This window comes from Ambystoma mexicanum, chromosome 1p (assembly GCF_040938575.1).
Source record: "Ambystoma mexicanum isolate Mex_15411 chromosome 1p, UKY_AmexF1_1, whole genome shotgun sequence".
Classification (NCBI taxonomy): domain Eukaryota; kingdom Metazoa; phylum Chordata; class Amphibia; order Caudata; family Ambystomatidae; genus Ambystoma; species Ambystoma mexicanum.
This window is the reverse complement of record NC_090921.1, coordinates 1,499,172,192-1,499,184,542: the sequence shown is the minus strand read 5'-3', so window position 1 is coordinate 1,499,184,542 and position 12,351 is coordinate 1,499,172,192. Positions and strand designations below refer to the sequence as shown.

Genomic DNA, 12,351 nt, shown 5'->3' with positions numbered 1-12,351 from the left:
TTCAAGAATGCATGCTTGTATGGTTTTCGGTTGCCGTTAAGGAGCCATGTCAAAAGTAAGGGCACAATCATGCATAAATTCCCAAGAAATATTGATTTAATAAGAGCATGGGTTCGACATTGTGGATTTTTTCAGTGGACGAGCTTGAAAGTAGAACCCAGGATGTCTTGGGAGACTTGAGGGCCAATCGATTCCGCATCTGCAACCTACAGTTTACCCTGGATATGTACGACCAATCGCAGTACACAAAAAGCATTGACTCAGAACATCTCGTAAATTGCTTTCAAATGCAATCCCAACTGTATTCATGCACACGCTGCCTCAGGTGAGTCCCGATTGATGATGAATTAGCTGTAGGCGGTGGGGTACTGAACAGGTACATGAACGAATTGGTGCTTTCGGTATAAATGTGTCTTATTAAAGTTTGCATATTTACCAGATTGTATTACTTTTTAACTATTACACATTTTACTACACATCTGTCCCTGGTTTACGGCCCATCATAGAAAATAATTATGACCATAAAACAATGCCATAGTGCCCTTCAAAAGAAGCATAATCTTTTCGTAATCGGTTGCTTGACATGTCCATTTTGTTAGGAGCGCATACTGATGAAAGCACAGACCCTCGCAAGTGACGACACTACCGACACGTCCAGTATACCAATGGTGAGCCTACAGGCTTGCAGAAGTTCATATTATCAAGAGTTGGATCTTCCCACATATCTAATGAAAATCAAATTTTCCCTTTTACCACTTCCTGACAATGCACTGAAAATGAAGGAGCAAGATTCTGCATCCATTTCTTTTCCGGAGACAACAACAACTTTGAGCGCCTATCAGGTAATTTTATTTCACTTTTCAATTACGAGAATGTATTCTGCTTGGAATTTAAAATAATATGAAATTTTTTATGTATCCTGTCCGTTGTTTACACTATTTGTCATTTATGGGTTTCTCTTTATATGTAGCATTGTGTGCATCCCATTGTCTCTGTTCCATTTCGCAGTTTTCATCCATACTAAAACAAGTAAAGTGTTACAGGGAGATGCTGGTACTTCGACTACAATTACATCATCCTTTGGAGCTGGTCCAGCTTATGAGGTATGCGTACTGACAGTTCCATTGAATAAAAGAAAGTAAATCCTACATAGAATACTATTAGACAGTGACATTCATATAAATGGGCAGTGTTTCAAACTTTTATTATTTCAGTTCTAACCTTACAATTTCTCCCTAATGCAGAATACTTTGCAAAATGCTTGAGGGCAACATTACAATCGGTATGTTTTACACAGTGAGCTCTGATCGAGTACAGTTGCCATCAATCAGGTGAAATTCGAAAAGTATATTTTGACTAATTGAGGTACACTGTTTACGAGGGTATGTATGTAAGCAATGTTTGCGATGAAAGATTTTAATTTCAAATATGTTTTACTTTTTTTTTTTTTTTAATGAATATTCTATTCAAGGAATGTATACAAGGTCGGCAATAAGAAGAAGAGGCACATGGATCAGAGGTGGTGGACCAGCTTGCTGGTGCGGTAGTTACCGAGAAGACCAAGGTTTCACAGAAAATCAAGAAAACAAGGGTAACTAACAATTTCGTTTTCTAGAAGTGTTTTGGGCTGGTGTTTTCTTCATAACATGTTTTTTTATTTAAAGTGCTATCTACTGTATGTGTGATTTACATTCAACATGTTTTTAGAACCCATCTCCTAGAGGCCCAGAAGGAAAAGAAGTATAAAGACACAGACAACAAATGAAACCAAAGATGCTGCTTGCCAAACAGATTTCACCATGGAGCAACTACTATTTGAGGCGCAGCGTAGTCCAGTCAATAAGCAGACTCAAGATGCTTCTGTCCAATGGCCAGAAAATGAAATTAATTTGATCAGCGAAGCCAACAAAGTGTTGTTGGACCTTTGCTACAATGTGAGAACTCGACAAGATGAAGATGAAACTGAATATAATGAAGATGCTTTTGAATTCCTCGCTGACCACTTGACACAATCTACACCCGCAAAAAAAGGTCCACCCAATAAACAATCGATGTTGATGGTTTCTCTTTCTCCAATTTGTGTGCAAATAACACACGCTGAACTAACAGATACTGGAACTTCTACGCAATTGACTGAGGAACTTGCCAAAGATACAGTTTGTCTAGTTTGGCTGTTTTGTCCACCACAGTTGAGTCACAAACCACAATCATGCAGGACGATTGGATAATAAAGGAGAAGAAATACATTGTATTCGACAGTTGCCTGGTAGAGATTATACTGATGCTGAAATGTGTCCATCCAGTGAAGGGGGAAAATATGCAGGGGGCTATTGGTAAATGGGACTTGTGTATTACAAGACACTAACCTGAAAATCCAAGCCACCTGTGCCCACCTCCATGATACATTTTCATGGTCCACTCAGCCGATGCAGGGCAAAGTGCCAGCTGAAATCTACTGTGTTCAGCAGCTTTACTTTTCAATGGCTCTACTTTTAGTAAGTTGTCCAGTTTCTGTCAATTTGTGGGACTTCAGTTCCTTGCTAAAACACAGTACTACAAATATCAAAGAGAATTTTTATTCCCTGCTATTAGTCAACCCTGGAAAATTGAACAAATGTCAATAGAAAGGACATTCTCTGGCAAACGGTTCAGGCTAGCTGGCGATGGACAGTGTGACAGCCCCGAATTTTCAGCAAAATACTGCACGTACCACTTTCAGGACATGGAAACTAAAAAAATGGTGAGTTCGGAGGTCGTGCAGGTGTCCCAATGTAAATCCTCAGTGGCCATGGAGAAACATGGTTTCATAAAATCCCTCGAACATCTTCAATCCAGGGAATTGCAAATAGACCTCATAGCCACTGACAGACATGTTTCAATAGCCAAGGCCATGCGAGAGCAGTTTCCAAACATTCACCATCAATTTGATGTAAGGCACGTTGACAAATCAATAAATAAAACAATCACAACTGCAGGTAAAAAAAAAAGGGTTCTGAAAATATTTTACTGTGGTCCCAGTCTTTCAGCAACCATCTTTGGTAGAGCTCCAAAACTTGTGATGGGTCTATGGAAATTCTACTTGAAAATGGCGCTAATTGATGCACCACTGTTCCAACGTTCACTCATGGACAGAAAACCAACATTTTCACCAATGTGCACATGGACCTTTATCTGAGGAACAGTAACGCAAGAAGAAGTGGTTGGTGCCATCTTCACCTCCACACAAAGCTCTTGAGAAGGTTGTGTTTGATAAAACTCTTTCAAGAGACCTGAAGGGACTCACAGAATTCTGTCACACAGACCTCAATATGTGCCTAAAGTACAGGCCCAAGAGGTTGCATTTCGGCATAGACGGTATGCAATCTCGAACATTACTAGCAGTATTAGCGCATAATGAGAATCTCAGCAGAGAACAATCGAGAACTGCAGGAAACTTTGGAATGCTTCATTACACAATGGCCTTTGCAAAACGAACCAATAAATGGGTGGCCAAGCCGATATACCAGGAAATGGAATTGGATTTTGTGAAAGATCTCACTTTGACTGTGTTGGCTATGCATACTCATGGAATCTATCCTTATTTTGTCCCAGGACACATACATCGCCACAAAACATTGCAAATAAGCCCTGTCCACCAAAAGCAGACCTTGTTAAATAGTTGACTTCCCGGTATAAATGATTAGCAGCGGTGTGTATGTTCCACAATGTGTGTACATTGTACATGACCAATGGAAACCTATTTAACTTGAATTTCAAAGCTATTAAAAGTATTAAGAAGTATTAAGCGTCCAAATTGTCCTTTCAAATGTATGCTCTTTGTCAATTTCTTTTTTGCAAGAAGGGCCTGTTGCAGGATGCCATACAGTGTAACTCTGTATTTTCCCCCTTCCCGCTTTCGGCCAGCTCTTGTGGGTCCTTCACTGATCAGTGCGCAGGAGGGTCAGATGGATATCAGCTTGAAGGCAACTGCAGGATCTGTAGTTGCCTTAGCATGCACGTGTCCAAATAGACAGAATAAATGTGCATCCAACTAGGGAATGAGACCTAAGCTAAGCTAAATAACAAACTTGGCATGCAAGAACTAATGACTGTAAGCAAAACACTGCTTGAAAGGGGGCTGTTGGTGTGAAATAGGTGCATTCTGACCTATATTTTTATGGGGGCATGTGTTAGGGGTCGTTCCTTATCAGAAGGGCAGATCTTTGATTTGCGCCCTTTGGAGTCTTACGGTTTCAAACACAGTGGGGATAGGTGTTAGCGTTACCAGAATATATGACCACTCTAGATTAGGTATATGGTAGGTGAATTGGAGGTGGTGATGGGGTAGCGTCTGTTGACCAGATGCGTTCAAAGGGAATAGGGGGCATGGGTTCAGGGGACCACGGCCTGGCAGGGAAGGGGTGGATATGGCATGAGTCGGTCAGCAGAGATGGATGGGGCACTAAGGTTGGAGCAGGCCTTGGTCTCACATTCATGGATGAGCACATTTTGTCAGGGCTCGATACTCGCTACTTGCAAAAATGAATAGCTGCATTTCCATGAGAACAGGAGATGCGCTCAGCTGACAGAGGACAGAGGTGGTGGGGGCTGGCTGTGCACGGCGCTGCGAGAGGGAGAGTGAACATTTCGCCAGAGGGGCAGAGTGCCTACAAAAAGATGGCGTTTGGAAGGACACAAAATGGAGTTCAAAGTATACACATTAGCACAGCGTAAATACACTTATATGAAACATGGGTGATGCAAATAGGTACAGGAGGGGTGGAGATGTCTCCCACCTTAGCTTATACGTCATTTACCGATACGAGAATGGTGCAGGGGGCTGTGGATATACTGCTTCTCCTCCAATATTTGTTAGTGCACAGGAAGTTCTGTGGAGATGGAAGGGCACTTGGATTTATGACTTGTCAGTGTCTCATGTTATCCGCAGAGCACATTCCTCCATGAAAACAGGGTGCACGCAGACGTGCCAATGGGGAGGACTCTAACTGGAACTGTTGCCCTAAAATAATGAAATCACTATCAATATAGATGAGTAAAAAAAAGTATTCACGATAGCAAACAATTTGTTTATTTTTCGAACATATTTTGAATGCCACGTTGGACAGCCGGGCTAATCGCTCCCATTGAGTGAAGGTCACTGCGTTTGATGTTGCTTGTGGGCTGTTCACACTGATGCCTTCTGTACAGTATGTTTTTGATTTGTGGCTTTCCTTCACCAAAAGGAAACTTTGCATACGTGCTCCTATGAAGGTTCAATTGTTGTTCGTCCTTGGAAGAAAGGGAGGATTCGCTATGGATTGGAGGACGGGAGGTGTACAATAACCACAAAAATTATTAGGTTTACCATTTTAAAACTGGACAAAGGAACATGTAATTTTATTTAATGAAAACCGTTAATCTGAGCGGACACCCTGCGTTACGCCAAGAGAATGGAAATACCAAATATAAAGTATGTTTTACTGAAGTTGGGGCATATTGGTTGGGGCATAATGTGACGTCACGCAAACACAACCTGTATGTATTTGTCTTTGTCCTGGGCACATGGGCAGTCCAGCACCGAAATGCATGGAGTCCACGTCTGGGTTCCCCCAGGTTCCACCAATGCCAAGTTCGTTGCTAATATTCCGTTATAATGCTGTCTATGGGCCTCATTACACGGATGGCGGTAAGGATTTACCGGTACCGGTAAATCCTTACCGCCTTACTACGAGGTCCCTTTGCGGGTTGGGGGATTTAACGCCTGCTTTTTGCAGTCGTTAAAAACCAACCCGCAAAGGGACCCAGGGAGCTAATTACGATACCGCAATTTGCGGTACCGTAATTAGCGCCTTCCCCATTCCCATTGAGCCCTATGGGGCAAAAATGGGAATGGGGAAGGGCAATGGGGGAAGGGGGAATTACTGCCCCGCCAACCTTGGAATGGGGCGGTAATTCCCCTTTCCGCCAAGGCGGAGCCAGTATTTTACCAGCATGAACCATTGCGCTAATAGCGCCATGGTTCTCCGCCATCCGTGTAATGAGGCCCTATGTGTTGTTCGAAATTCTTCCGTCAGCATCCGCACCCCATTGCGAGCTAAACATACTCCACAGCACTAACCTCTCAAGTACATCGTAGATTCCAACTTTCCACGATATTTTCTGTGTTTCCATTTTTTCTGGTTTGTGTTCATTATTAGGTTTCACCCTGTGCAGAATTAAAGGGTAAATGGACACATTTGAATAAAGCACGGCTATTGAAATTTATTTCTATGTTTTCTACATAGCTACATCCTTCCTTTCTGCGAATGTCATCATTTTCAGATACCCAGTGATGGTTTCTTCAACAGGGAGTGGCAGATACACCTAAATGGCTGGATCACAATTACGTTGATGTGGGACGATCGCCCGGGGCCGATATGCCCTTTGGTGGCACCAGCGACAAGGAGCAACCTGACATCGTTTACGGTGGTCTAGCAAGAAGCTGATGCGGAAGCCTTGCGATTCAAGCTGTTTCCAATGCGCTTCTCCTACCGAAAGGAACACCGTGTGCCTCATGATAAAGATTTGATGTTCGAACACAACAAAATAAAAAATTTGGTTGAAAATGGAAATTGGCGGATGTTCTCGGAGCGTTTATTGTGAAATAAAAGCACATTATATATTGCAGAGTATTGGTGTTTCCTTTTAAAAATAGTGTTTTCTATTCCGATTTGCAACGCGCTGTGCTGTGCGAGCATGTGTGTGTTGATATTCCGGGTTCTGCGCCAACTAACGTTAAGACGTAAGTGATAACTGAGCGCATTTGGCTATGCTGCACACTAACGTCATGAAAATAGGTGGAGAATATTGCTTGGAATAGTGATGTCAGCTTCAGGGCCGGGGGATATTATTTAGAGCCGTGAGGGCAGTTCAATTTAGGGTGTGTAAAAGTGAAGAAAACTAAGGTAAGGTTCATAGGAAATGTTTTTAGGATCGATCAGTTTGTTTAAAACCACATGCCCGAATGCTTGGGACAATAATATTTTTGAGCGCACTATTCCTTTAAGTTCCAAAGGCTTTTGCACTAGCCACATTAGTCCACTAATTATGGCCTGTAATTTAGTTTTGTGCTTTGGGCATGTATGAGAATGCACTACAAAATGCTGTTAGTAGTGGGCGCTTTGCAGTCTGGCACAAGTATTGGAAGTGCAGCCAAAATAATCGTGTGCCCCTGCTCAGTTTGGCACGGTGAAACATTGGTTTGTGAATCTGTGCTACCTTATTTGTCAAAGGCTTTTGTACCAGCCTAGCTGCCCTTTTAAATAGTGGAAAAGTTGTAGACTTGATATCCACTTGTGTTGCTGTATAAAAACAGGATTAGAAAGAACACCAAACACATATATCGATATATGTATATTTGCTACTGCATGCACAATTCTCCTTCTGTTTGTTACTTTTCACATTTGTCATGGGACTCAAGCGTTTCTGCACAAATAATGGTTTCTACGCACATTTATATTATTAAATTGACTTAAACACTTGTTTTCCTATACGCATTTGTCTAAGACACTGGGAATAATAACTGCAAACCAGGAGCATATAGACACAAACATTCTGGGTGGGGGGAGATAAATGAAATCCAGAGGATTTGCTGTTGACTCATCCCATCTGACACAAACCAAATTGCAGTTCCTTTGTGTGCCTTCAGGGCCCTATGTGTATTGATGTATTCATGGGGGGGAAAACACATTATGCCAGAATAACATACCTAATTACGCACCGATGTGCTGTTTTTTTCACTTCGTGTCATTTTGTAATGACAGTTTTGAACAAATATTTGTTCCCACATGGTATTTTTTTTAAATCCGTGTCAGCTTTCCTCCTGTCCAATGCTGCCCCGGTAAAGACTGCTGGCATTCTGGCATTCTCCTGCGTCCTTCCCTTCTGACACCAGCCTTTTTGCCCCCCCACTCCACTCGCACCATCTGTTTGTGTTCCATGCCACCCACACCCAACCGTCCCCAGAGCTCTCACACTGTTCTGACTTGAGTGTCGTGTAGACCGATGAGTCCTCTGTCCCCAAGTGACGCACAGGGGAACTAAATAGAAACCCGCTGTGCGACCTTTGAGGCCACAGGTGGGAGATGTCTTCCCAGATCCACGGAGCCTCTGGAACACCGATGCTGCTGTCAAGAAGGAACGAGGTTAAGTACCAGGCAATCACAATACAATCAGATAAACAAAAGGATCTAAAGTGTCTTACCTATCTGGTGTAAGGGTGACCCAGGTAACCTAGTAGAGAGGTTCGAGACTCAGATGATGCGGCGGTCCCTGGAATGGTAGAACCGCAGGTTAGCATGGATGAAGGGTTAGCCACCTGTAGGAGAGAGGGCTTGACTTGAATCCCAAGAAGGGAAAGGGCGTAGAAGTTCAGCAAGGTAACAAGGGATGATCCAAAGACAAGTCGAGGTGAAGTCCAAAAATCCGGCAACAGGTCAACAGTTCCAAGCAAAGGTACAAAGGGGTGTCCGAGGGAGTCCGAGGTAGAGTTCCGTGAACAAGATAACAAGGAGCAAGTAGTAACGCCAAACAGGGTCTGAAGCCAGCTGAGAAGCAATGAGCGTTCTGTCTCTCAGACCTTTATACTGAGTGTCCCTGGGTCATGTGACTTCTCTGGGTCATGTGACGTCCACCAAGATCACGTGAGGAACGCCACAGTGTATCACATGACCGACGTGAAGACGAAACGCCGCCCCTTCTGCTATATGTTCTCCAAGGCAATTGCCAATGCAGAAAGGGTTGTAATCGAGCCCGTACACTAAAGCTGGTACGGAGTTTTCGGTTCTGTGGGTTCACCGAATCACTTGAGCCTCGAAGCTTGGGAGGGGATGCTGGAGGAATGTGAGCAGTGTTCTGATGTGTAGTGGCCTGGTGTGCAGAGGATCGCCTAACATAGCCCCCCCCCCAACGGCCCACGACCCCGTGGGCAGGACGGATGATCCTTATGGAAACGGGCTACTAACCGAGGGGCGTTCAGATCAGGGGCGGAAACCCACGAACGCTCCTCCGGGCCATAACCCTTCCAATCCACCAGATACTGGAGCCTACCCCTAAACCATCTGGAACCCAAAATGGCCGACACCTCAAAAACATCAGGAGAGGTCAAGGACACCGGCGCAACAGGGGTACGAAGACGGACAGAGTCAGGACAAGGTTTGAGGAGGGAGACATGAAACACAGGATGGATACGCCAAGAACTGGGCAGCACTAGACGAAAAGCCACCGGATTAACAACCTGAGAGATCACATACGGGCCGACAAAGCGAGGTAATAACTTCCGGCAACCCACTAGGCGAAGATGGCGTGACGACAACCAGACCCTAGAACCCACCACCAGAGGGGGAGCAGCACTCCGTTTGCCATCCACATGGGCCTTCATAGAAGTCTTTGCTTCGGTGAGATGAACCACGGTACTAGCATGTACAGCCGATAGATCCCTAAGACATGTCGTGGCCGCAGGGTTCGAAGAACTGGAAGCATCAGGGACCGGCAAGACCTTGGGATGTTGGCCGTAGAGGGCGTAAAAAGGAGAATAACCAGTAGCTGAATGAGCCGCATTATTGTACGCGAACTCCGCAAGCCGTAACACGGCCAACCAAGAGGTCTGATGTTGCAATATAAGACAGCGAAGGTACTGTTCCATGGATTGATTCGTCCTTTCGGTTTGCCCATCGGTCTCAGGATGATAGGCCGACGAATACCTGGTATCAATGCCCAATAATCTCGTCAACGATCTCCAGAACCGAGAGGTGAACTGTGAACCTCGATCGAATATAATGACCGAAGGGAGGCCGAATAGCATGAACACATGTTCAAAAAACAAATCCGCCAAGACAGGGGCCGAAGGAATGCCTTTACAAGGAACAAAACGAGCCATTTTTGTGAACGTGTCCACCATTACCCAGACGGAATCAAAGCCTTTCGACTTGGGGAGATCAGTAACGAAATCCATAGTCAATGTATGCCAGGGCCTAGGAGGTACCGGAAGCGGAAGTAACAACCCAACCGGTCGACCTCTTCGATGTTTAGCCTGAGCACATACTGCGCACAAATTGACATAACACTCCACATCGCGCTTCATAGAAGGCCACCAACACCAACGCTTGAGAAGATCTAAAGTGCGCTCTTGTCCGGGATGGGCATTAAAGGGGGCATCATGAGACCACTCAAGGGCCAGATTACAAGTGTCAGGTGTGGGAAGGAACAGGCGTTCAAGTACGAAAGGTAATCCATCAGAATACACCGGATCCCATTCTCGCAACTGATCAGAATGATTGCTAGTCCAGGATCGGACCGAGTCTAAAAGCGACAATGAGGGTGTACAGAGACAAATCACATGACTCTTCCCGAGAACGGTGTCAGGGAAGGCAGGCAACTGGACCCCCCCCCGGGGAACGTGACAAGGCATCTGCTTTCCCATGTGAAGTGCCAGGACGATGCATAATATGAAAATCAAAAGCGGAAAAGAAAAGGTGCCATCGGACCTGTCTGCTATTAATGCACTTCAGAGAAGCCAGATCCTGTAAATTCCGATGATCTGAGTATACTGTGATGGAGTGTTTAGCCCCCAGAAGATGATGACGCCAAACACGGAAGGCATCCATGACAGCCAAGAGTTCTTTCTCCGTAACGGTGTAATGAGACTCAGTACTGGAAAACTTACGGGAATGGTATGCCACTGGATGTAATTTGCCTGTAGTAGGACACGTTTGAGACAGTACCGCACCGAGAGCAAAGGAAGAGGCATCCGCCTCAACTATGAACGGAAGATCAGGATTGGGGTGTTGGAGTACCGGTGCGGTAGTGAAGGCGGTTTTCAAAGCCTCAAAAGCCTCCTGATGTTCCCTGTGCCAATGATAGGGTACCTGAGGACTAGTCAGAGCCGTGAGCGGCGCAACAATTGTGGAAAAAGAAGAAATGAAACGTCTATAAAAGTTGGCGAGTCCCAAAAAGGCCTGCAAGGACTTGAGTGTTTGAGGTATTGGCCAATCTAATACTGCTTTGACCTTAGATTCGTTCATGGATAACGCCCCAGGGGTGATGTGGAAACCCAGAAACTCAACAGAAGTTTTATGGAACTGACATTTCTCAGGTTTGGCAAATAAGGAATGTTCTCTCAAACGGGATAGTACTTCTCGAACATGCTTTACATGGTCATCAAGATCACGAGAAAAGATTTAAGATGTCGTCCAAGTACACAACCATGTAAACATCCAGAATATCCCTGAATATGTCATTCATGAATTGTTGGAATGTGGCCGGGGTATTACATAGGCCAAAAGGCATGACTAAATATTCGTACAAGCCGTAACGCGTACAGAAAGCCGTTTTCCACTCGTCTCCCTCGCGAACGCGTACTAAATTGTATGCGCCACGTAGGTCAAGCTTGGTGAAAATGGAAGCATGTGTTAAATGGTCTAGAAGTGGGGTGATTAACGGGATTGGATATCTATCCTTTTTTGTGATAGCGTTAAGACGCCGATAATCCACACAAGGACGTAAATCCCCCTCCTTCTTGGGTACAAAGAAAATGGGACTTGCCGCTGGTGAAGTGGAGGGGCGGATGTGTCCTAAACGTAAGGCGTTCTGTACATACTCTTTCAATGCTTGTTCCTCCGAAGGGGACAAAGAATAGATCCTGCCCGAAGGGATAGTGAATCAGGAAGTAATTCGATTGGGCAGTCATATGGTCTATGTGGAGGAAGTACCTCGGAAGAGCCCCGATCGAAAACTGATTCGAATGCTTTGTACTCAGGCGGAATCCCAGACACCAACCCCCCAACAGTATGTGAATGCACAATCTCTGGATCATCAACAGTGAGTTGAGCTAAAGCTCCCAAGGCCCGAGAAGGTGTGTCAGAGGCTTGATGGACCGGGTGATGTATTCTATCAAAGTCCTTCTACCCTGAGTCAGTTCTAACAACTCCAAATCCCTAGACTGTGCCTTGTGTCGGGTATCGAATACTCGAGACATTTCTAGAACCAACAAATCAAAGTCATAAAGGACTGGGCTATTATTCTCTAGCAGGGGATTAGCCCAAGCGGCAGCCGTTCCGGCTAAATGGGAGAGGGCGAAGGCGGCTTTAGTAGTGGAAGTAGGAAAAGCCAAAGGTCTGCATAAGAAATGTAACTTGCACTGATTAACAAAGGTTCTGAATTTCTTGGGGTCACCTTGATAGCGTTCCGGAGCAGCCAGGGGGGAAGGAGTTGGGAGGATCATTGGAGTTGGGACTGTAGAAATAGCCAAGGGAGGGGGTGTAGTGGAGGAGCTGGCATCTCCAAACTCAGGGTCTGCAGGAAGGGAATGCTGAACACTCTGTATGGAATCCAACC

At 44.9% G+C, this 12,351-nt stretch overlaps 1 protein-coding gene across 4 annotated transcripts in view; it reads left to right on the top strand.

Annotated features, from left to right (window-relative positions):
* Positions 1–12,351, top strand: part of NIT1 (nitrilase 1) — a 696,241-nt gene that overhangs the window by 583,138 nt on the left and 100,752 nt on the right. The window lies entirely within an intron of this gene.